The sequence below is a fragment of the Perca fluviatilis genome, chromosome 6 (assembly GCF_010015445.1).
Source record: "Perca fluviatilis chromosome 6, GENO_Pfluv_1.0, whole genome shotgun sequence".
NCBI lineage: Eukaryota > Metazoa > Chordata > Actinopteri > Perciformes > Percidae > Perca > Perca fluviatilis.
Window position 1 is genome coordinate 43357566 of NC_053117.1, and position 24920 is coordinate 43382485.

Sequence of the window (24920 nt, forward strand, 5' to 3'; positions counted from 1 at the left end):
CGAGAGCCGAGCTGGACCGTCCTCATTTACATAAAGTCGCCTGGATTCAACGTCATGACAACGAGGAGCGGGAAACTCGACGCCTCATCTCCCAGAATGCATTGCCTGGCTGCTAACAGAGACAACAAATGGGAAGCGTGGAAATGACACTAAAACAACTCTGGATTAACTGTTATTTAGTAATATTTAGCAGGGTTAGCTTTATCCAGGTTAGCAATTGGTTAACAATACCAGTTGATGACCCTGACAGAACAAAGAGACAGAGAGGGACAGGACTAATCTCTGGTCTGAATGGAATAATTGCTGTTTATTTGAAAGTTAAACTTGTTTTAAAGAGACAGTTTGAATATATTCCTATTTTGTTAGTTTAGGTTTTGTCTTACAGGATCAGACTACACGATTTTGTCTTTCACGACAGTCACTATGTCAGACTAGACAGACGTATATTGCCAAACAATCTTGGTGTGTCTTGAACAGAAGAGCAGCAGAGCAGCACTACAAGTGTGACCCCGACCAGCCCCCAGGCCGATTATTGCGTGTTGTCATGAAGATCATGCAGGAGTTCAGGATATCGCTTTGGTGGAGCAGCAGCCTCTCCAAAACTCTCAAAAATCTTTTAAACTGACCGTTGTTGATCTGAAATACATACAGATTCAGCAACTGCATATCTTATTTAGTGCTTAAAATGTTTTCTGAAACACGTTTCTGTGAACGGATTTAATAAAATAAGAGATAAAAGACACTCAACCCTCGCTATCAGGCACGACTTTGAACGTTTGTGATGTGTCTGTCGGGATGAAATTGTGTAGTCTGATCCTGGCATTAAAGGAACAGTACGACACTTTAACCCAGAGTAAGATCAGCTCTAGGTTAGCCTAGCTTAGCACAAACTCTGGAAGTAGAGGGAAACTATTAGCCTAGCTCAACGTGTTGGCAGCTCTGGGCTTCCGTACTTCAGAGTTTGACTTTAGTTTTTTTTAAAAGGAAAATAAACACACAGTGAGCAGACAGACAGGTTTTATTCATCAGAGCAAAGCAGTGAGACTGTGTGTGTAAACAGGAAGTGATGTCACAGGCCCTGGTGGTTCCAGCCCAGGAACCAGCCGGTGAAGGTCGGTGGTTCAAATCCCTGTTTCACGGTCACGGTGGGCGTGCGAGGGTCTCTATGGGCCGGGTCGCTCGCCAAGTACCTGAGAGCTGCACACACAATTAGCTGTTAGCCGTTGCCTGTTTGTAGTCCTGCTCTTCTCAGGAACTACAAAGCTACTAAATATTAAAAGACATCCAATCAGAAAGCTTCCACAATGTTAACAAGGAAGCTGACTGCGAGTTTATTTATTTCTATTTCACTTAAACCTCCAGTCTACCAGTCTTACCTCCAAGTCTGCATCACCTCCCGGTCTACACCAGTTTTAACGCCCAGTCTGTCTAGTACCTCCAGTCAGCCAGCTAACCTCCAGTCTGCCACCAGTCACCTCCAGTCTGCCAGTCTAACCTCCAGTCTACCAGTCTTACCTCCAGTCTACCAGTTTAACGTCCAGTCTGTCTACCAGTCTTACCTCCAGTCTGCCACTATTACCTCCAGTCTGCCAGTCTAACCTCCAGTCTGTCTACCAGTCTAACGTCCAGTCTGTCTACCAGTCTAACGTCCAGTCTGTCTACCAGTCTAACCTCCAGTCTACCAGTCTAACGTCCAGTCTGTCTACCAGTCTAACCTCCAGTCTGCCAGTCTAACCTCCAGTCTGCCAGTCTAACCTCCAGTTTGTCTACCAGTCTAACTTCCAGTCTGTCTACCAGTCTAACCTCCAGTCTGTCTACCAGTCTAACCTCCAGTCTACCAGTCTAACCTCCAGTCTGTCTACCAGTCTTACCTCCAGTCTGCCAGTCTAACCTCCAGTCTGCCAGTCTAACCTCCAGTCTGCCAGTCTAACCTCCAGTCTGTCTACCAGTCTAACCTCCAGTCTGCCAGTCTAACCTCCAGTCTGCCAGTCTAACCTCCAGTTTGTCTACCAGTCTAACTTCCAGTCTGTCTACCAGTTTAACCTCCAGTCTGTCTACCAGTCTAACCTCCAGTCTACCAGTCTAACCTCCAGTCTGTCTACCAGTCTTACCTCCAGTCTGCCAGTCTAACCTCCAGTCTGCCAGTCTAACCTCCAGTCTACCAGTCTAACCTCCAGTCTGTCTGCCAGTCTAACCTCCAGTCTGTCTGCCAGTCTAACCTCCAGTCTGTCTGCCAGTCTTACCTCCAGTCTGTCTACCAGCCTAACCGCCAGTCTACCAGTCTAACCTCCAGTCTACCAGTCTAACCTCCAGTCTACCAGACTAACCTCCAGTCTACCAGACTAACCTCCAGTCTGCCAGTCTAACCTCCAGTCTGTCTGCCTAACCTCCAGTCTGTCTCACCTGACGACGCAGCCTCCGTCTTCTCCTCCTCTTGAGCCTCGTTTCCGATCCAAACGAACACCTGCAGGAAGAAACAGGAGGTGAGGACTAGAGGATGGATACCCAAAACGAAACAGGTTCGGACAGATATTTAGAAATGATGTTGGGTTCGGGTCGGGCTCGGTCACATCAGCGCAATAAGGCATTGAACATTTTAAATTTAAAACCGCTTATTATGTAGGTGTGCACCTGTGTTAACGTGCACTTGTTGCCCCGTGTGAGCTGATGCCTCATCTGTTGACATTTCTGAATGCCTTCCTACAGCTGCTTCATAAAAGCTTTCCACACAAACAAACGTACATGTGTCATTAGCATGAGATTTTAACTGTGTCGGGCTCGGGTCGGGCTCGGACCGAAAAATGCGGCCCGATCCGCACTCTAGTGAGGACACAGGAGGTGAGGACACAGGAGGTGAGGAGACAGTAAGTGACGACCTGTAACCATGGTGACGGCTGGAGACTCACCTGGTCCCAGGTGTCGAGGATCATGACATCATCAGGAGCAAGGTCATCCTGCGTAAGCTCCCCTGGAACCTCCTCCATCTGAACACAGACAGGTAATGTTTACATCATCATCATCATCATTATTATTATTATTATTAACAGAATACTGAAAACACGTTGTGAACAGCAACTCACTCTCGCGTCAGAAAGCGATGCTTGGTTTGTTATTGACTCTAAAAGCCTCCTTTAGCATCATATTTAAACGCACTTTGTCAGGACTCTTGCTGTCACTTTTTGACACTCTGGGTCAGGACATATGTTTAACTGACATGCAGCATAAGAACGGGTTCATCTAAAAGCGCTGCGGTTGAGCTGCTGTTCTGCCCTGTGTGTCCCATACAGGCGCTGAAGGAGATGCTATCTACGCTGAGACAGACAGACAGACAGACAGACAGACAGACAGACAGACAGACAGACCGATAGACCAGACAGACAGAGGGACAAATGGACAGACAAATAGACAGAGGGACAGACAGACAAACCAGGAAGTTTCCGGTCTTGTTGGAGCAGGCAAACAGACGAGGAGGATGAGCGTCCATCTTGTTCTTCAGATGGGGCAAACGACAGTAGTCTTTCTTCCCCCCCAACGCATCCCAGAATGCATCTGTAACCACACAGAGACACAGAAACTCACAGGTTTAAAAAAAATGTCCATACCAATACCAACATTGTGACTTCCTCCTGTGTGTCTCTAAGACGTGTTACGTTAGACAGCCAATCACAGACATTACGTTAGGAGCATGCCGAGTGCTGATTGGCTCACAGACAGATTTACTCCTTAGGTAGTGAATGACGAGGCATTTTTCAATACTTTAAAAGGCAGTTTGGGTTGTTTCTGAAGAGGTAATGAGTTTGGTACCCAGCCCTAGTGAATCAGTGTCTTTAGTTACAGTTCATCATGGACCAATCAGACCCCCCCTTACCTTCCTCCCCCCCCTCCTCCAGTGTGGGGGGGGTTACCTGCAGGAGTGCATCCAGGTGTTCTGCTCCCCGAGCTTCAGCTGAACTGCTGTGGCCCCCCCTCCACCTCCAGGACCCAAAGGAGGAAACCAGCAGGAAGACATCACCGGAGTTCAGACTGGAGGAACACGGGTCCACCTGAGGAACAGGTACCGGTTACCATGGTTACACTGGGGTCTGATGCTGCATGCTATTATTATCAACGAACCGACTCGGACCTCGGATATGACATCACGTCCACACATCAAGCGTTTTTTGCGCCACCCAGATTCCCAGTTCAGTGGGCTGGGTGGCGAACTACATGATCGAGACTCTGAACTTAGATGGATTTCCCTGGATTCCTTCTTCATGGTGGAAGGACAAACAAAAACCAAACTAATATGGGCCCCAACGTTGAACATCTTTTAACTATTGTCATCAAAGAACAATTGAGCTCAAACAACTGAAAAGGATTTCTTTTATGTGCGCACTGTATTTTAGTTGTTATTTTTCATACCTGTGTTTTATCTGTATATGTGTATGCACGCCCGCCGATAGGGGGGGACAAACGGGTCTGTTGTCCCGGGCCCACAGTAGGGGGGGGCCCAGAACTGGGGGCCCAGAACTGGGCCCTCATTAAATTATGGAATAATTGAAAAACATTTTTTTAAATAGGCCTATTTGTGGAAAAAAATATGTATAATTTGAGTTACATAAAAGCTTTTATTTGTTTTCTTCCTAATTGTCCTTGAAATAGTGGTCAAGAACCCCCCCCCCCCACAACAAAAATGGTTTGGCCCATATCAAAAGTTGATGTTGTTTTCAGTAGATTTGAAGTTCAGTATCCCCAAAATGTCCGGTCAGCACAAGTCCGGTGCTCAGAAAAGGAAGAAAGAAAAGAAGAAAATAGAGGCCTTAGAGATTTTTAAAAAAAAAAATAAAAAAAAGGTGGTGACGGTGAAGCTGGAACTGTCAAGGGAGCAAGGTGAAGAAACAGCAGCCAGCGTATCGGCCATGTAACGTAGAGCTAACAGGCCAGCTCTCATGTTAACGCCCATTAGCTTGTATAAAAGCCTGAGACAACACGCTCTCTTTTACACAGAAAGAGTTGAGTTTGGTAGCTCCGTCAGAGAGGATGAAGAGAGAGGAGAGGATCCGCAGCTGTCGGGATGTGAGAGAGTAGGAGAGAGGGAGAGCGGCCGAGAGAGAGACCGAAAAAAAGGAGAGGGAGAGAGAGAGAGAGAGAGAGAGAGAGAGAGAGAGAGAGAGAGAGAGACCCGCTGCCGGCGGAGAGTCTGAGCAAGCATGGATCAGTGAGATCACATTAATTTCAGTGAGAGATGTGAGGAGAAGGAGAGGAAGATCAGATTAGAGGAAGATCAGATTAGAGGAAGATCAGAGGAGAGGAAGAGCATAGGAGATGAACAGGAGAGGAGAGGAGCAGGAGAGGAAGAGGAGAGGAGAGGACCAGGAGAGGAAGAGCAGAGGAGAGGTACAGGAGATGAACAGGAGAGGAGAGGAACAGGAGAGGAAGAGCAGGGGAGAGGAAGAGCAAGGAAAAAGGAGAGATCTGGGCGCGGTGGGCCCATCTAAGCTTATCTCGTCCCGGGCCCAGGCAAGACTGTCAGCTGGCCTGTGTGTATGCCATGTTTCTGTGTATATTAATACACTTCTCAAACTTTATCCTGGTTTCCTAGTCTCTTTATTGATGTTCAATTCTCTGGCTCTCAAAAATCTAGTTTTCTTCTGGTTCTGGTCCAAATTTACACTGAAATTGATTACAAAACACTACCAGCTATTTCATAAATGTACATTCTTACTACATCGTAATAAGGGTTGCAAATACTTTTTTACTTGTGTTTCTATTGTATCTGCTAGCCTTTGCAACTTCTTTATAAATGTTTTGTAAAGCATAGCAAGTCCTCACTTTAGATGGGCTCACGCCATGTAGTCAACTAATCAGTAGTACCTCATGAGTTAATCCTGGATTGATGTGTTGGTAAGTGCTTGTCAAAGATGCATTAACACAGTAACTATCCATAGGCATATTTCTGAAGGCAAATAGAACAATACATGTGTATGTCCAGGTTCTGTTAGCCTTTGCAACTCATTTATAAATGCTTTGCAAAGCATAGAAAGTGCTCACTTTAGATGGGCTCACACAGTATACTTAACTAACCAGAAGTAACTCCTGAATTAGTCATGGATTACAATATTGGTAAGTATTTGTAACAGATGTGTTAACACCCCAGCTATTAGTTCAGGCCTATTTCTAAATCATAACATTTTATTTAAGTCATGAACAAATGTAGGTGTAGATAGTCTGTTAATCATTAACTTCCTATGTTTAACCAACCTTATACATTCCTGAGTACCCAGTTAATAATGGTAAAATGACTTAATTTACAAATGGTTAAGGCATCATTTATGAATTATTAAAAACATCAACTCATAAACCTTTTACATGGGCTTACTTACTATGCATAAACCATTTACTAACTGTATTTACAAACGCTTTACTGATTAGAATGAATGTAGGAATTATGCTTTACAAATGATAAAAAATGATAAAAAGAAATTACTAATAGTTTGTAAATAGTTTATGAAGGGAACATTATTTAATTTACCAATAATTTTTGCAATAATTATTTAGTGTCAAACATCTATTTATAAACATAATTTTCAAGAGCCTTATTTACTATGAACAAACATTTATGAGTGTGTATACAAATGCTTTATTTATGAGACTTAGGAGCAATGCTTTACAAATGATGAACAAAGCATTTAGTAATAGTTAGCAACTGGTTTATAATGGGAAAATTATTTAATTTACAAATGGTTGTTTCATTATCTATTAATTATAAATTATATACTTACAAAAGTATTTTTTAGATAGGCTTATTTACCATGAACAAACCATTTATAACTGAATAAATGCTTCACTGATGATGAATTATGTATGAACAAAAAATTAATAATGATGAACAAACCATTAACTAATAGGTAACTAATGCTTAATAAATGATGAATTGTGTGTAGTTATTATGAAGTGCTAACGAATTGTTAACTTGAATCATTGCATTTAAAAACTGAATTTGTATAGTATAATTTGAAATTTAATTCATACGTTTGGAACTGATGTCCAATAAAATTTGATCCTCACTGAAAATTCAACTCTCTATATATCTTCACATTCAATTCTCACAATTCAGATTCAAGTTAGTTAAAGAACGAACAAAGAATGAGGGAGTCCTCCTGAAGCCTGCTGATGCCGACCAGCATGACAAGGCAAAGAATGAGCTAATCTATTCTCTGTGCCAGTGCATCACTGCTAGATTTAGTGATGTGAACAGTGGTGTCCTGCAGGCTATGCGGCTGACCAGTTTCCAGTGCTGGCCAGTGGCAGACACGAGTTCAGAGCGCAAAGTAGCACTCAGAATTTCTCTTATTTTCACCGGAAAAAATTTGGCTAGTGGAAATTCTTTGGCTGGTGATCAAAAAGGTTAATTTGGAAACCTGCATGCCACGCGGCAGGAATGCAGTGCAGACACGCCTGGTGGAAAATAGGGGTAATGCTGGAGTCAGACTATAGACCAGATTCAGGCTGGAGAGGCCAGTTACTGGTTACACAGTTAGACAGTTCGTGGGGCATACAGAAACTAAAATGAGCACAGTAACCCTCTCAAGACATAACTTGGTCTATGTATGGGTCTGGTTTTCTGTCTCACCTCCACAGCTTCCTGTCTCATGCCACAGTGTCCTGTCTCACCCCCACAGCTTCCCGTCTTACCCCACAGCCTGTCTCACCTCCACAGCTCTGGTGTCTCCCGCTAGATTGGCTCGGACCTGAAACAGACGGGTATCTGCAGCCTCTGATTGGCCACCCTCTCTGGAAGTCCCGCCCTTGTACACCACCATTGGTTGGCTGCCAAACAGGCTCATGAGGTGGGCGGGCTCTTTGCCCTGAACCACACGCACCTGCAGACGGACAGATGATCTGGTCAGCTCCGAGGGTTCAGTCTGGGTGTCTAAAGCCAAGTTCAGATAAAAGATTCACGCGAGGCGAAATCATTTACTACCCATCTATACCTATTCATATCTATACCTGAACAGCCCCCCTTCCCAGTTCTTCATCCAGCTGGACAGCCAAGATAGCCGACACCGCGATCTCATCCTGGCTGGACTCTGCTCCCTGCCTGAAGAGACAAAAATACTAAATATAACGATTTCATACACTTTGGTTTACAAAGTGTTATACAACAAGTAGATCCAACCAGACAATCTGATTGGTCAACTAGACATTTAGAACAATCAGCATGACAGCACAATCAGAGCCATCTGAGCACCTGGTGCGTCATTAAAAATATTACTTTGCCATTTCCATGGCAACATTTTAACTTCCAGGGCCTACAACATTGATTACAATGGATCATTTTGTTGTTAATTTTGATTTATATGGAGGACGTAGATTTGATGAATGGTTGGAAGAGTATGAGAAGTGAATCATTGGATGGAATAATATTTTTACAACACTATGGAGTTAACTGTTACTGGAATAGTTTGGATCACATCAGCTGTTTGGATCACATCAGCTGTTTGATCACATCAGCTGTACCACTGACATGGCAATAATTAAGGCCACGTCCACACGTACCAAAACAATCTTTTTTTTCCCTGTCCTGGCATCGTTCCAAGAAAATTAGCATCCAAACGGATCCATTTGTAAATGACTCAACACACTACTTCATATGCCAGGCTTATAGGTGGCGCTGTTTCTGCTACAGAAATTCACCAAAAACGGAGAAGAGGCGGAGCATGCTTACACGCTGTATACAAACAGACAGTAGAACTGTTTGTGGGCATTAGGACCCGTTCTCTTAATACATCCATGATTAGGACGGATGCATGTTTATGTAGGTGTTGTTGTTATGAGACGTTGTCGCGGGAGTAAGAGATCGAGGGGTGTGGCGATGACATCATCGATACACAAGTATGTAGCTTCGCCATCCAAACAAAGCCGCGAGGGCGGCGTTTTCGAATTTTTTCACCCTGGGACCAGGTTTCAGGCATTGTGTTTACAGGATTCATTTGGACGATCGGCCAAAACAATGCAAAACGTGAAAAAAGCGTTTCTGTGTGGATGGCCCCTTAGTTTGCAAAGCAGTTTGGTGTTTATATGTGTGGTAGTTATTACGTTTAGAAAATTCCACGATCTCTACCGTTACAAAGCTAACGTTAGCTTAAGATGACTGGCTGACTAACGTTTAACAGGGAGGGACTACAATTCATCTCTGTTGCTTTTTCTTTATTTTGAGAGCAAATTGACCCACAACATGAATACAGTTTTATTATAACTTTTATTTAGTTGGTAACCGTTGTTGTATAAGTACAATATTACACAATGTAGTGATGCTTACGAACATCGGCACCAGCACCTCGGTCCTAGCCGCATCACTGTCGTGCCAATAATGACGTTAAATCAAACCCTCTCGTGTAATCACGGGCCCTCTGGTCACCATGTTAAATTATTATTTTAATATAAAAATGATCTCACCATATGTAGATGATGTGGCCCTGTCTGTTGTTGTGTCTGTACTGATACAGGATGATGTAACTGTCGCCTCCAAAGAACTGACCAAAGACTGACGCATCAACCGGAACTTTCTCTGATCCTTCAATTCGCCAGATCTACAGGCAGACAGGTTAGAGAGACAGACAGCTTAGAGAGACAGACAGGCAGGTTAGACAGACAGGTTAGAGAGACAGACAGGCAGACAGCTTAGAGAGACAGACGGACAGGCAGGTTAGAGAGACAGACAGACTGAAAGGCAGACAGGTTAGAGAGACAGACAGACAGGTTAGAGAGACAGACAGGTTAAAGAGACAGACAGACAGACAGACATTGAACGGGGAAATTTACTTTAGGAGCCGTTCAGAAAGCGGGCGCTAACTGTTGAACTCTTTAGAAACGTACACACAGAGTCAATGTTTGTGAACTATTGGAGCTCTATAAAAGCTGCCAGCAGAGCTGTGATTGGCCAGACACAACTGGCCCCGCCCCCTCACCTGTTTCTCTCCATCTCCACGGTCCACCATCCCGTGTTGCGCTGCCATGGTGTCTGATTGGTGGAGCTTTGACACGTCAAACGGAACCTGTCCAATCAGAAGATTTAGTCTACGGAGAACCATTCTCTGATTGGCCCTGAAGCCCATCCTGAACTTGATTGGTTTACCTTCTTTATCCTGGCTATCTGACTGGGTATGTAGGCAGTTCCCATGCCGACGGTGTCACCACGGTCCCTCCAGTTTTTAAAGAACTGTTGGAAGAGCGGAGTCTCCCCATGCTCCGGAAAGACCTGAACCTGAGGGGGTTTGGACAGGTGAGTTACCTGTGTGTGTGTGTGTGTGTGTGTGTGTGTGTGTGTGTGTGTGTGTGTGTGTGTGTGTGTGTGTGTGTGTGTGTGTGTGTGTGTGTGTGTGTGTGTGTGTGTATCAGTTTATACCTGTGTGTAGGATGGGTAGTTCATCTTTTGGATGAACTGCTCTGCGCTCTTCAGGACAGCAAAGCGCTCCTCAGTGTTCGCATCCTTACCTGCACACACATTACCATCACCATCACCATCATCATCATCACCATCATCATCATCATCATCATCATCACCATCATCATCATGCTGTCAGAATAAAATAACAGACGTATCATGGGTTTGGTTTGAGGACTGCTGACCATACGTGGGTAGATGCTGGATCGCTCTGATACACACGTCAACATCAACAGCTTCATCAGATGTTACTGCAGAGTTTATATTTCACACTCAACCATGTTGTTAACTCTCCTGTTGTCCTTGGGTCAAATTTGAACCTATTTTAAAAAAGTTTCTATATCAGAAATTTGGGTTTCTTTCAAACTAATTTTCACACAAAAAATAACGTGGATGGTTCCTTACGAGGCTCTTCACAAGTAAAATAAATAATCAGTTCACTACTTCAATAGAATTTGGGTGTTTTATTCAATTTTATAGCATTTGAAAAAAAGATTGATAAAAGAACGTTAAAAAAATGACAAAAATGTCAGAAAAAAACATAAAGACTTTAAAAAGACACAGAAAAAGACGACCAAAACGTTGTTTTCCTTTTAAATTTTGACCCAGAAAAACAAAGGTATCCTTGCATGGTCGACAACAGTTCCTCTGGTGAAGGTGTGAAGGAGGTTTCTACGGTAACACAGTACCGCTGTACTCCGTTACAGTCAGCCTGCAGCTGTAGGTTTCTATGGTAACACAGTACCGCTGTACTCCGTTACAGTCAGCCTGCAGCTGTAGGTTTCTATGGTAACACAGTCACTTTTTTAATTTTTATATTCTGCCTGCACCGCTGTACTCCGCTTACAGTTACGCTGCTTTACTAATAACTTACAGCAATACGTGTAAAATTTAGGTTTCTACAGTAACACAGTACCGCTGTACTCTGTTACGGTCAGCCTGCAGCTTTAGGTTTCTACGGTAACACAGTACCGCTGTACTCTGTTACAGTCAGCCTGCAGCTGTAGGTTTCTACGGTAACACAGTACCGCTGTACTCTGTTACGGTCAGCCTGCAGCTGTGATGACCAACAGGAAGCAGGAAGTGTTTGCGATCTAGCATCTACCCTCGGGTTCAGGGTTCAGGTCAGTTTGGTTCTAAAGCTGGAACCTTTCCAGACGAAGATGCGTCCGTTGGCTCCGTTGTCGAGGATGAAACACTCGCTGGACTGCAAAGCATCCTGGGAGAACGGGTTGTTCTCTGCTACCATGGTAACCTCCATGTCACCGCCTGTGTTGGACACCTGATGGGACAGGGAGACACTTCCTGTTGCTCCTTCACAATAAGAGCCTTCCAGTGGACACGCTGTGGATCAGATACATCACGAGCAGCTACACTTTTGATTGGACGAACACGTTACCTTGTAGAGCTGTGCCAACTTCCTGTTGGAGGCGTCCATCTTGGTGTCGTCCCTCTGAGCATCAGGCAGCGCTGGTTTCTCCCCGAGAACCTGAACACAACAGGAAGAGGTCACAGTCAACAGGAAGAAGTCATAGTCAACAGGAAGAGGTCACAGTCAACAGGAAGAGGTCACAGTCAACAGGAAGAGGTCATTAGTCAACAGGAAGAGGTCATTAGTCAACAGGAAGAGGTCACAGTCAACAGGAAGAGGTCATAGTCAACAGGACGAGGTCATAGTCAACAGGAAAGGGTCTCACAGACACAAAACATGAGACCAGTACGCCTCACTGGGTCAGTCTCTCAGGCACACAACATGAGACCAGTACGCCTCACTGGGTCAGTCTCACAGACACAACATGAGACCAGTACGCCTCACTGGGTCAGTCTCACAGACACAACATGAGACCAGTACGCCTCACTGGGTCAGTCTCACAGACACAACATGAGACCAGTACACCTCACTGGGTCAGTCTCAGACACACAACATGAGACCAGTACGCCTCACTGGGTCAGTCTCACAGACACAACATGAGACCAGTACACCTCACTGGGTCAGTCTCAGACACACAACATGAGACCAGTATGCCTCACTGGGTCAGTCTCAGACACACAACATGAGACCAGTATGCCTCACTGGGTCAGTCTCAGACACACAACATGAGACCAGTACGCCTCACTGGGTCAGTCTCACAGACACAACATGAGACCAGTACGCCTCACTGGGTCAGTCTCACAGACACAACATGAGACCAGTACACCTCACTGGGTCAGTCTCAGACACACAACATGAGACCAGTATGCCTCACTGGGTCAGTCTCAGACACACAACATGAGACCAGTACACCTCACTGGATCAGTCTCAGACACACAACATGAGACCAGTACGCCTCACTAGGTCAGTCTCACAGACACACAACATGAGACCAGTACGCCTCACTAGGTCAGTCTCACAGACACACAACATGAGACCAGAACGCCTCACTAGGTCAGTCTCACACACACAACATGAGACCAGTACGCCTCACTGGGTCAGTCTCAGACACACAACATGAGACCAGTACGCCTCACTGGGTCAGTCTCACAGACACACAACAAAATTATGTGAAATTGCATATTTATTATCATTGAAAAACGCAACATTTTCCTAAGGGATTTACCCCTAAACCCCCCCGCCAATAATGTGCACCTGAGTCCTCCCTGACTGAAGGAAAACAGTCTACAGCAGGGCCGTCACACTGGGAAAGAGAATCACACCAAGGGGCAGACATGTAGAGTTTATCGATGTGCTTTCATTACTTTATGTCACTTTTTTTTTACATTTTGGTAGCTTTTTTCCTAATTTTTGTTGTTATTGTTCTGACTTTTTTGTGACTTTCTCAGACATTTGTCACCTTTTTGTAAATGTTTTGCTTTTTCCAACATTGTTGTATGCTTTTTGTTGACATGAAGCTCTACAAAAGTCATCAAGGGAGTTCCTTAGCCATCACAGAATTTAGCAAATCAAGCAAAACAATGATACAGTTTTTTTTTTTAACAACTTGTTTCTCAGCCTGAATATGAAAACTCTTCTCCTGCTTCTTCTAGGACACTTTCCTGTGTTTTTAGTTTGGCGCACAAATAGGCGAGCCAAAATTTATTGATGTCCCCAAATTTATATACGGGCCGTATCTAAATCTGCAAGGGGCCGGATTTGGCCCGCGGGCCTTGCGTTTGACACGTGTGGCACCAACGCAGCTAAACTAGCTTTAGCTGAACTGCTATCTCAGGTTAGGTCTGTAAACAATGAACACTGTGAAGCAGCTCTGAGATCAGCTGTCTCTGGTTTGGTGGGTGTGTCCCAGCTGATAGCCAATCAGCAGAGACGTTGCTTTGTGTTGTCGGGGTTAAACGTGGCCAAGAACTACAGTGAACAGGAAGTGGTCACCTGCAGCATCCTGACTGGCTCCTCCCCCTCGTCACAGACCAGCAGCTGGCCCCGCCCACACCGCTCGTCGTCACGGATACCCTTAGACACCTGCCAACCAACCGGCCAATCAGCAAACAGGACAAGATTTAATGTTCACTCTAAGTTCTCTCTCTGCACACACATCTGGTCACCACTCACCGGCGGCCGTCAGTCTTAAAACGGTGCGGAACCGGTTGCGCTCCGTGATGACCAGACCGCGATGGATAATTGATCTGAGAGAGAGAGAGAGAGAGAGAGAGAGAGAGAGAGAGAGAGAGAGAGATAGACAGACAGACAGACAGAGGAAAAAGTTGCAATATTTGCAAAGTTTTTGTCAGAAAAAAGTTTGAATATATGTATATTATTTTTTTCAACCCTCCACCTGTCTCACCTCTCCCAGGTCCAGGATGAAACTGTCTCCCTGGTTGAAACTCTGCCAGCTGACAGGAACCTCTGTTGCCCTGATGACGCGTCGACCTTTGACCTGCAGCAGCCGCTGAACCTGGTTGGTCACCACGTGGTGGAAGCCGGAGGCCACGCCCCCTTTCTGGGAGACAGAGAGTAATGTCATTACATGATGTCATTACAGGATCTTTGGTTTGATTTCTCTTTTTTCCTTGTAAGTTACTGATACAGCAACAAGCAATTCATAACCCACCAGACTCCATGTAAATAATCAGGACTTTTATCATCGTAAACACACTTCATTCAAAGTGGACAGAAACTAAATAAAACTATCAAAAGCCGTCTTGGTTCATCTTTCCACTGTTCCAACAATCACCACTCTGGTTTGGTTGAAATAAACCCTTAATTCAACCATTTACATGTCGAAATATGCTGGCTCTATACACTCTAAAAGTCCTGATTATTTACATGGAGTCTGGTGGAGATATGCTGGCTCTATACACGCTAAAAGTCCTGATTATTTACATGGAGTCTGGTGGAGATATGCTGGCTCTATACACGCTAAAAGTCCTGATTATTTACATGGAGTCTGGTGGAAATATGCTGGCTCTATACACGCTAAAAGTCCTGATTATTTACATGGAGTCTGGTGGAGATATGCTGGCTCTATACACGCTTAAAAAGTCCTGATTATTTACATGGAGTCTGGTGGAGATATGCTGGCTCTATACACGCTAAAAGTCCTGATTATTTACATGGAGTCTGGTGGAGATATGCTGGCTCTATACACGCTAAAAGTCCTGATTATTTACATGGAGTCTGGTGGAAATATGCTGGCTCTATACACGCTAAAAGTCCTGATTATTTACATGGAGTCTGGTGGAGATATGCTGGCTCTATACACGCTAAAAGTCCTGATTATTTACATGGAGTCTGGTGGAGATATGCTGGCTCTATACACGCTAAAAGTTCTGATTATTTACATGGAGTCTGGTGGAGATATGCTGGCTCTATACACGCTAAAAGTCCTGATTATTTACATGGAGTCTGGTGGAGATATGCTGGCTCTATACACGCTAAAAGTCCTGATTATTTACATGGAGTCTGGTGGAGATATGCTGGCTCTATACACGCTAAAAGTCCTGATTATTTACATGGAGTCTGGTGGAGATATGCTGGCTCTATACACGCTAAAAGTCCTGATTATTTACATGGAGTCTGGTGGGTTAGTGGACTCTAACTGCTGCTGAACATTAGTCCTGTAGGGTTACATTACAGCCTGGTTCTGGTTTAGTCCTGGACCAGGTTCAGAGATTGTTGTTCTATCAGACACTCAGACTAACAGACATGCCCCTGCCAAGTGCACTGTTGCCGTGGTTACCATGTACTTGAGTCCGGTTTTGAAGTACTCTATGAAGGTTTTGGACTCGTAGCCCTGGACTTCACGGTACTGGATCGGCGCCCCCTGCAGGAAGTCGTCCATCTGAACCGCAAATATGGCCGCCGCACCACTCTCATCCAGAGAGCACTCGGACCCTGTTACAGCCGACCAATCAGAGAGCAGAACCAGATGCACAGAAGAGTGCAAAGAGTAACAAAAAGCATCATGAAAAGTATTTAAAAAAAAATTATATATATATATATATATATATATATATATATATATATATATATATATATATATATATATATATACATACACACATTATTGCCATTAGTGCAGGTATATACACTCACCTAAAGGATTATTAGGAACACCCTACTAAGACCGTGTTTGACCCCCTTTCGCCTTCAGAACTGCCTTAATTCTTGGTGGCATTGATTCAACAAGGTGCTGGAAGCATTCTGTAGAAATGTTGGCCCATATTGAGAGGATAGCATCTTACAGTTGATGGAGATTTGGGGGATGCACATCCAGGGCACGAAGCTCCCGTTCCACCACATCCCAAAGATGTTCTATTGGGTTGGGATCTGGTCACTGTGGGGGGGCCATTTTAGTACAGTGAACTCATCGTCATGTTCAAGAAACCAATCTGAAATGGTGTGAGCTTTGTGACCTGGTGCATTATCCTGCTGGAAGTAGCCATCAGAGGATGGTCCATGGTGGTCATAAAGGGATGGACATGGTCAGAAACAATGCTCAGGTAGGCTGGGGCATTTAAACCATGCCCAATTGGTACTAAGGGGCCTAAAGTGTGCCAAGAAAACATCTCCCACACCATTACACCCCCCCCCCCCCACCACCAGCCTGCCCAGTGGTAACAAGGCATGACGGATCCATGTTCTCATTCTGTTTACCCCAAATTCTGACTCTACCATCTGAATGTCTCAACAGAAATCAAGACTTTTGGTGAGCACGTGCAAATTGTAGCCTCATGTTCCTATTGTTAGTGGAGATGAGTGGTACCTGGGGGGGTCTTCTGCTGGTGTAGCCTCATGTTCCTATTGTTAGTGGAGATGAGTGGTACCCGGGGGGGTCTTCTGCTGGTGTAGCCCATCCCCCTCAAGGTTGTTCGTGTTGTGGCTTCACAAATCCTTTGCTTCATACCTCGGTTGTAACGAGTGGTTATTTGAGTCAAAGTTGATCTTCTATCAGCTGGAATCAGTCGGCCCGTTCTCCTCTAACCTCTAGCATCAACAAGGCATTTTGGCCCCCCAGGACTGCAGCATCCTGGATGTTTTTCCTTCTTCAGACCATTCTTTGTAAACCCTAGAAATGGTTGTGGGTGAGAATCCCAGCAACTGAGCAGACCAGCCCGTCTGGTACCAACAACCACGCCACGCTCAGAGTTGCTTAGATCACCTTTCTTTCCCCATCTCCGACATTCAGTTTGGAGTTCAGGAGATAGTTACCAGGACCGACCACACCCCTAAATGCATCGAAGCAGCTGCCATGTGATTGGTTGATTAGATAATTGCATTAATGAGAAATCTTACAGGTGTTCCTAATAATCCTTTAGGTGAGTGTATGTATACAGTATGCATGTAGAGTACCTAGTAGTGCAATGTATATATATATATATATATATATATATATATATATATATATATATAGTACCTTGCCAGTAGTGCAGGTATATATATATGTGTGTGTATATGTATACAGTATGTATGTATGTATAGTACCTAGCCAGTAGTGCAGGTATATATATGTGTGTATATGTATACAGTATACTACCTGTAAGTATAGTGCAGAGCTAGAGAGGTATATATATATATATATATATATATATATATATATATATATATATATATATATATGTGTGTGTGTGTGTATATATATATATATATATATATATATATATATTATATATATATGTGTGTGTATATGTATACAGTATGTATATATAGTACCTAGCCAGTAGTGCAGGTATATATATATATATGTGTGTATATGTATACAGTAGGTATGTGTATGTATAGTACCCCTAGCCAGTAGTGCAGGTATATATATATATGTATATGTGTGTATATTATACAGTAGGTATGTATATATAGTACCTAGCCAGTAGTGCAGGTATATTATATATATATATGTGTGTATATGACACAATTGACCATTCAATCCTGTTACAGAGATTGGAACACTTGGTTGGCATTAAAGGAATTGCTCTGAGTTGGTTTAGGTCCTATTTCTCTGATCGATCTCAATTTGTGAATGTTAATGATAAATCCTCCAAGTACGCTAAAGTTAGCCATGGGGTTCCTCAAGGCTCAGTGCTTGGGCCAATTCTATTCTCCTTATATATGCTTCCTCTAGGCAATATTATTAGAAAACACTCAATTAACTTTCACTGTTATGCGGTTACACCCAATTATACTTGTCAATCAAACCAGACGAAACGGCTAGAAAAATTTAGCACAAGAGTGCATTAAGGATATAAAATCCTGGATGACCTATAATTTTTCGATGTTAAACCCTAACAAAACTGAAGTTATTGTGCTGGGCCCTAAACACCTCCGAACTTCATTATCTAGAGATATAGCTACTTGCGGGTGTTGTTGCCCTGGCCTCCAGCACCACTGTTAGAAATTTAGGAGTTATCTTTGATCAGGATATATCCTTTAATGCCAATCTAAAACAAACCTCAAGAACAGCCTTTTTTCATCTTCGTACAATCGCCAAAATTAGGAATATCCTGTCTCAAAACGACGCTGAAAAACTAGTCCATGCATTTGTTACTTCCAGGCTGGGCTTATTGTAATTCCCTACTGCCAGGTTGCTCAAATAAGTCTCTTAAGACTCTCCAGCTGATCCAGAATGCTGCAGCGCGTGTTCTCACAAGAACTAAGAAAAGAGATCATATTTCTCCTGTATTAGCTTCTCTGCATTGGCTTCCTGTTGAATCCAGGATTGAGTTTAAAGTCCTTCTCTTGACCTACAAAGCTCTAAATGGTCTAGCACCATCATATCTAGAAGAGCTCCTAATACCCTATTGTCCCACTAGAACACGCGCGCCCACAGAATGCAGAGTTACTGGTGGTACCTAGAGTCTCTAAAAGTAGAATGGGAGCTACAGCCTTCAGTTATCAGGCTCCTCTCCTATGGAACCAGCTCCCGAGCTTGGGGGCCAGAAACTGTCACCTCATTCAAGAATGAACTTAAAACTCTCCTATTTGATAAAGCTTATAGTTAGGAGTGAGGAGTTGCAGTGTTCACCTAACTGGCCCAACTGCTTCTCTTCATAATTGTTAGATTAATAATACATAACAAAGTAGAGGGAGGCAGGCCAGCCAAGCCAGATCCGGCAGGGGGAGAGTTCTAAGCCCGAAAAAGCTACCTCTCCTTATGACCTGTCTCTCTTAGTTACCTGTTATAGTTACGCTGTTATAGTCCTAGACTGCCGGGGGACTTCCTTCCTTTGACACACTGAGCTGCTCTCTCCTCCTCCCTTTCTATTACTGTTTCTATTACTGTTACTATTACTATTACTATTTGTGTGCAGCCCGGCCCAGAAATGCTTGTTACTAATCCTAGCTTCTGGGGAGTTTACTCCCCGGAGTCCTGCTTTTTTTTCCCCAGCGTATTTCCTTGGAGAACGTTGGCACCAAGACCCCTGGTTCGCAGCTGTCGCCGTGGTCCTGCTGCATTCCCCTGCTGAGCTCAGCGTGGCCCTGCAATGTCATGCTGCGTCCTGCTGAACCCTGCAGCTTCCCGCTACATCCAGTCACTGTTCCATTATTAATGTGACTACTATCGCCACTGTTCATCACACCCCCAACCGGCTCGTCAGACACCGGCGCACAAGAGCCTGGGTCTGGCCGAGTTTCTTCCCAAGAGGGAGTTTTTTCCTCGCCACTGTCGCACTGCTTGCTCTTGAGGGAATTACTGGAATTGTTGGTTATTGGGGCTTTGTAAATTATAGAGTGTGGTCTAGACCTACTCTATCTGTAAAGTGTCTCGAGATAACTTATGTTATGATTTGATACTATAAATAAAATTGAATGGAATTGAATTGAATTATATGTATACAGTAGGTATGTATGTATAGTACCTAGCCAGTAGTGCAGGTATATATATATATGTGTGTATATGTATACAGTAGGTATGTATGTATAGTACCTAGCCAGTAGTGCAGGTATATATATATATGTGTGTATATGTATACAGTAGGTATGTATATATAGTACCTAGCCAGTAGTGCAGGTATATATATATATATGTGTGTATATGTATACAGTAGGTATGTATGTATAGTACCTAGCCAGTAGTGCAGGTATATATATATATGTGTGTATATGTATACAGTAGGTATGTATGTATAGTACCTAGCCAGTAGTGCAGGTGGTGCTGCAGGGCTCCCCGGTGGTTCTCCGTGCTGTGGAGGACCAGGTAAGCGTCTCCGCTGTAGAAAGCTCCGTGCAGCGCGGCAGGAACAGGAACCAGATCCATGTTCTCCACCCGCCACACCTGAAGCCCCGCCCTCTGCCCCGCGCCCTCGAACTCAGCATGGAACGCCATGATGTCACCTGCAGGGGGCGGAGCCACGCAACACAACAGCAACACAGAGAGAAACTTTATTTAATACACAATACAGAGAGAAACTTTATTTAAAACACAATACAAAGAGAAACTTTATTTAAAACACAAAAGTATTAGCCTGGTTGACCCTAGACACTTCTCAGCTGTAACTGAGAGAGTGTGTGTGTGGGGGGGGGTGGGGTTCTGGGGAAGCTTCATTCACAGCCCATTTCCAAAGGGGCGTCACCAACGGACGCCGCTCAAATGCCTCTGGGCACATTGGATACTCCTTCAACCAATCAGAGCAACGATCTGGGTGACGTAGCAGCGACAGCGGCATCAACAGGTTACTGCGCTTCAGTGGCCGCCATGTTGCTGGGCTATCGTCATTGTGTAAAGCCCGCCTCAACGGTTGTGATTGGTGTAGAGCCCGCCTCAACGGTTGTGATTGGTGTAGAGCCCGCCTCAACGGTTGTGATTGGTTTAGAGCCCGCCTCAACGGTTGTGATTGGTGTAAAACCCTCAACGGTTGTGATTGGTGTAGAGCCCTCCTCAACGGTTGTGATTGGTGTAAAACCCTCAACGGTTGTGATTGGTGTAGAGCCCTCCTCAACGGTTGTGATTGGTGTAGAGCCCTCCTCAACGGTTGTGATTGGTGTAGAGCCCTCCTCAACGGTTGTGATTGGTGTAGAGCCCTCCTCAACGGTTGTGATTGGTGTAAAGCCCTCCTCAACGGTTGTGATTGGTGTAGAGCCCACCTCAACGGTTGTGATTGGTGTAAAGCCCACCTCAACGGTTGTGATTGGTGTAGAGCCCGCCTCAAATGTTGTGATTGGTGTAGAGCCCTCCTCAATGGTTGTGATTGGTGCTTCGATTTGGAAAAATTGGAAATGGGCTTGAATGGGCTCTTGGCCAGACGGACTTTGCCAGAAGTTCGTCAGAGTTTTCCCAGGCACACACACAGAAACACTGATTTAAAACACAGACTGTAGAAATAACGGATGCTGTTGTTAAAGTGCAAATATTTTGCTAATTTTCACATTTATAATTGTATTTAGAGGTTATATCAGAATAGGTTTACATGGTTTAATTTTCAAAAAACACCATTTTTTTTTTGTACTGCACATTGCTGCAGCTCCTCTTTTCACCCTGTGTTCAGGTCTCTGTTTTAGCTACAGAGTGAGACCTCTCACTGCTGTAACATCTTTGTTGGGAGTCGCACATGCTCAGTAGCTAGGTAAGACTACATGCTCAGTAGCTAAGGAAAGGACTACATGCTCAGTAGCTAGGTAAGACTACATGCTCAGTAGCTAGGTAAGACTACATGCTCAGTAGCTAGGTAAGACTACATGCTCAGTAGCTAGGTAAGACTACATGCTCAGTAGCTAGGCAAGACTACATGCTCAGTAGCTAGGCAAGACTACATGCTCAGTAGCTAGGTAAGACTACATGCTCAGTAGCTAGGTAAGACTACATGCTCAGTAGCTAGGTAAGGACTACATGCTCAGTAGCTAGGTAAGACTACATGCTCAGTAGCTAGGTAAGACTACATGCTCAGTTTTTTTTTTTTTTTTTTTTTTTTTTTTTTTTTTTTTTTTTTTTTTTTTTTTTTTTTTATAGCTATTTTTTTTTTTTTTTTTTTTTTTTTTTTTTTTTTTTTTTTAAAAAAGCAGTGGGGAGGACACAGGACACGTTAGATAATCAATCAAATCTAAACTATAACTTTACATATACTGCTCTTCATACTATTCATCCTGCACACACATATTCTTACTATTCTTATAATGTTACCACACTGCACATATAATAATAATACATTTAATTTGTATAGTGTTTTTCACTGACTCAAAGTAGCAGTATCTCTATGGTTCATTCAGTATATCCATATTTATTCTGACGTTCTTATAACATTCTGTTAATACAATACATATATCTATATATCTTTCTTACTAGTATAATGTCACTGCTGCTACATTGCACATATCTTTACATGTTGTTCATATATTGTTAATATTACAAAGCCATATATATTCTGCTCTTATAAAAAATTAAATATGTCTTGTCCTGCCTACGCACCACCTGTCTATACTTGTAATTCACGTCGCACTTTTCTTCTCTTTCTGCACTTCTGGTTGGACGCAAACTGCATTTCGTTGTCTTTGTACTTGTACACAATGACAATAAAGTTGAATCTGATGTAAAGTCCACATCTGTAGATTAAACTGTTTGTTATGTGTTCATGTTTGTCATCGTCTCAACACTAAACATCTCTGCTCTGTCTTACTTACTAAAAGGTTTTTTCTTTCAACCAAATTGCCCAAAAATAACATGGATGCATGATGTACGTTGTATGGAACCCATATGACAATCTTCGCAAGTACAATTAATGATTACTTTCATTGAATTTTGGGTGTTTTATTCAATTGTATAGCATTAGAATGTTTTTTTAAAATTTTTATTTAACTCAAAAATTAAGTATAATGTCATTTAAATTAGGTTTAATAACCATGAATTTAAAAAAAAAAAACTTTGAGAAAAGATTAGTGTCAAAAACATTGTAAAAAAAAGTTTGTTTTCAATTTTGACCCAGAAGGACAACACAAGGGTTAAAACTGTTTAATGATCACTCAGATCAGATGAAAACCAGAAACCAGAGACGGAAACCCAGAAACTAACGAGTGACAGAAGAGTTCAGAGAATCAGTTTGTTTTACTATTTCACTGAATAAACTAGGAACTGATGATTCAAACGGTTTAAAGAGAATCAGGAGGAGGAACTCACCGTCAGTGTCTGTTGATCAGCGGCTGCAGACTGAGTGGACACACCTGAGGTAACTCTACCTGTCCCACCCTTCCCCCTCCTCCCCTTGACACACCTGAGGTAACTCTACCTGTCCCACCCCTCCCCCTCCTCCCCCTGACACACCTGAGGTAACTCTACCTGTCCCACCCTTCCCCCTCCTCCCCCTGACACACCTGAGGTAACTCTACCTGTCCCACCCCTCCCCCTCCTCCCCTGACACACCTGAGGTAACTCTACCTGTCCCACCCTTCCCCCTCCTCCCCTTGACACACCTGAGGTAACTCTACCTGTCCCACCCCTCCCCCTCCTCCCCCTGACACACCTGAGATAACTCTACCTGTCCAGCCCCTCCCCCTCCTCCCCCTGACACACCTGAGACACCCCTGAGACCCAGAGGAGGGAGGAGACAGGTAGGGTTACCTCTCAGGTGTGCCAGGTAAACTAGTGACTCTGCTACACAATATATCTTTTGTTATCGTTAAATGTAACAGTTCTTCTTTAGTTCTGTCTGGTATATTCAACTCAATGTTCAATTTGTTCAATAACAGAAAGTTAGAAATGATTAAAACTCATCAATCAGTTTGTTGAGTTTAATCAGAACCAAGAACACTTGACAATCTGTTTAGGTTAAGTTATACCAAGATATTCCACAGCGTTATCACATATCTCCCTCTAATTCCGACTCTGAAATCCTTTTATCTGACACACCTGAGAGTCCCAGGTACACCTGCCCCCCCCCCCTACTCCAGTTACAATCATATCCTATAATACAGATACTATCAGCGCCCTGACACTGTAGATAATACACATAAATACTCTCATATTCTTTATAAAAGGAATTATACACATTATTAATATGCAGAGATGTTTAAATTGTGTGATGCTGAACACCGGAGATTAGTTTCAGTAATGTGTACTATCCTCCGCTGTGCGGAGACTTCAGGCATCCTTCCTCTAGAAAACATGATGATTTAAAAAAAATAGTTTTGTGTCTCTTTGTGGTAGTTTTGTGTCTCTTTGGTGTAGTTTTGAATCTCTTTGTGGTAGTTTTGAGTCTCTTTGTGGTAGTTTTGTGTCTCTTTGGTGTAGTTTTGTGTCTCTTTGGGGTAGTTTTGTGTCTCTTTGGGGTAGTTTTGAATCTCTTTGTGGTAGTTTTGAGTCTCTTTGTGGTAGTTTTGTGTCTCTTTGGGGTAGTTTTGTGTCTCTTTGGGGTAGTTTTGTGTCTCTTTGGGGTAGTTTTGAATCTCTTTGTGGTCGTGTTGTGTCTCTTTGTGGTAGTTTTTCGTCTCTTTGGGGTAGTTTATCGTCTCTTTGGGGTAGTTTTTCGTCTCTTTGTGGTAGTTTTGTGTCTCTTTGTGGTCGTTTTGTGTCTTTATGGTAGTTTTGTGTCTCTTTGTGGTAGTTTTGTGTCTCTTTGTGGTAGTTTTGTGTCTCTTTGGGGTAGTTTTGTGTCTCTTTGGGGTAGTTTATCGTCTCTTTGGGGTAGTTTTCGTCTCTTTGTGGTAGTTTTGTGTCTCTTTGTGGTCGTTTTGTGTCTTTATGGTAGTTTTGTGTCTCTTTGTGGTAGTTTTTCGTCTCTTTGGGGTAGTTTATCGTCTCTTTGGGGTAGTTTTTCGTCTCTTTGTGGTAGTTTTGTGTCTCTTTGTGGTCGTTTTGTGTCTTTATGGTAGTTTTGTGTCTCTTTGGGGTAGTTTTAAGTCTCTTTGGTGTAGTTTTGAGTCTCTTTGTGGTCGTTTTGTGTCTCTTTTCCACATACTGTATCTGCGTCTGAAACGTTGGTAAAGTTAGAGCAGATAATAAATAAATAACTCTCAGAAAGCTTAAAGACAAAACTTACAGATAAAGAAGTGTGACTACAACCATTAGTCTATCACGATGTGTTGCGCAGGTTAAGATGATAACAAAACGATATACTGTGCAGTAGAGTAGAAGTCCCAACC

General features: G+C 43.4%; 1 pseudogene; it reads right to left on the bottom strand.

The window, feature by feature from the left end:
* Window positions 1-1000: 1000 nt before the first annotated feature.
* LOC120560247 lies at window positions 1001-23015 on the bottom strand (annotated as a pseudogene).
* Between the last annotated feature and the right edge of the window lie 1905 nt (window positions 23016-24920).